Here is a 1,601-nt window from a genome sequence, read left to right on the forward strand (position 1 = left end):
GGAGATGGATTGTCTCTTGTGGGCTATGGAAGTCCTGAGTGAACGGCACATAAGAGCGGTGTTTTTTCTGACCGACTGTTCCAATCTAGTGAATATGACAGAATCCCCATCTGATTGGCCGCTTTTTACGTCCGAGCTAGAAATTTTACGTATCCTTCGTGAGAGCTTCTCAGATTTCACCATCCCCCACATCCCGAGAAGTGAAAATGTCCGGGCAGACAGTCTTGCAAAAAGAGCCTGAGCAAGATGACAAATATTCACCCACAGCGGCGGAAGAAACCGGCGGCTCCTGGGCGGAGTATCAGGTGTACGAAGACAGTCATTTAGCTCGCATGTAATCAACTTTCCTCCATGGCAGAAAATGCATCCCCTTCTTCTTTAAACTCTGCTTCGCCGCCTCTGAGACCATTGAAATGATCTGACGAATCCGGTCAGACTTTCTGAAGAAGATGAACGGTAAAGATTAAAGCAACGACTTGTAAGCATTCGTCTGGCGTGAGATCTCGAACTCCGATCGAAAATCCACGTCGATTAGAACCCTCTCACCGTTCACAATCACATGTACTCATACTCACCTGAAAATTTTTGAAATTAAAAAAAAATCAGACAAAAAATCATGAGAATCGAAGAAGAAGAGAACCGGTTTAATGAAAATCGTACCTGACGGTATAGACCGAGTTTTATTCCATTTCGATTTACAAATTGAGGAATCGTATCGGAGAGATGAGAGTCCATCGACGACGATCTTCCTCAAATCGACTTTCCTTTTGATTGATTTGTTCTTCTCAACAATCTTCGCAACATCAGCTAACAGATTCCTCTCAGCGACGCTCGCGCATGGAATCAAGCTCTGTTCAAAAACCATGGACGATGATGAATTCGCTAAGAGATAAATACCTTGAAATGGTCATAAGCGTCCTTAAGAGAATCGACGGAGAAACCAAACCAATCGAATTCGTCGTCGGAGCTATTCGTCGACGGTTGAAACAATTGCAGCGATTGCGTCCGTTTCTACCTTGTTTCTTGTTGGTTTCCTCCATGTAGTTTTGAACCATCTTCGATAAAGCGACAAAGCTAGGCTCGAACTCCGTTCCGACGCCGTCTTCGGAGGCGGCAGTAATGAGTGATTTATCCGAGTTTGAGCTTCTCAGAACATTCGTGAACGGCCGATCTAAGAGACGATTGAGGCGAGATTTGAGCACTGGTTTTCGTGATTCCACACGAGCTGAGTCTCTACTCGCCGGAAAATCGTTGTAAATTGGCTGGATCTTCATCGGAAAAGGCATTGATTATAGATCTAATCTGATTTCTCTCTCGGCGGAGTAAGGACCCAGTCACTTCTCCGTTCAAACAACAAATATATTCAAAAGTTCACTCAGAAACTTCCCCAGATTTTAGATCTCTTTCCAGGAAAATTTAAAATCGGAAACTCCACAGCTTCAAAACCTCACAAGAAGAAGAGAAGAAGAAACAAAATCTACTAAAAAACCTCTCAGCTATTAGAAAGTAGAAACTACCAAGTAGAAAAACTATACGATCCTCTGAAAAAATCAGTAAGAAAATCGGAGATTCTTAACGCCGACGATTTTCACGGAAAACAT

At 43.2% G+C, this 1,601-nt stretch overlaps 1 pseudogene; it reads right to left on the reverse strand.

Annotated features, from left to right (window-relative positions):
• Positions 1-301: 301 nt before the first annotated feature.
• LOC112082375 lies at positions 302-1,305 on the reverse strand (annotated as a pseudogene).
• Between the last annotated feature and the right edge of the window lie 296 nt (positions 1,306-1,601).

The sequence above is a fragment of the Eutrema salsugineum genome, unplaced genomic scaffold, assembly GCF_000478725.1.
Source record: "Eutrema salsugineum unplaced genomic scaffold, Eutsalg1_0 scaffold_1, whole genome shotgun sequence".
Classification (NCBI taxonomy): domain Eukaryota; kingdom Viridiplantae; phylum Streptophyta; class Magnoliopsida; order Brassicales; family Brassicaceae; genus Eutrema; species Eutrema salsugineum.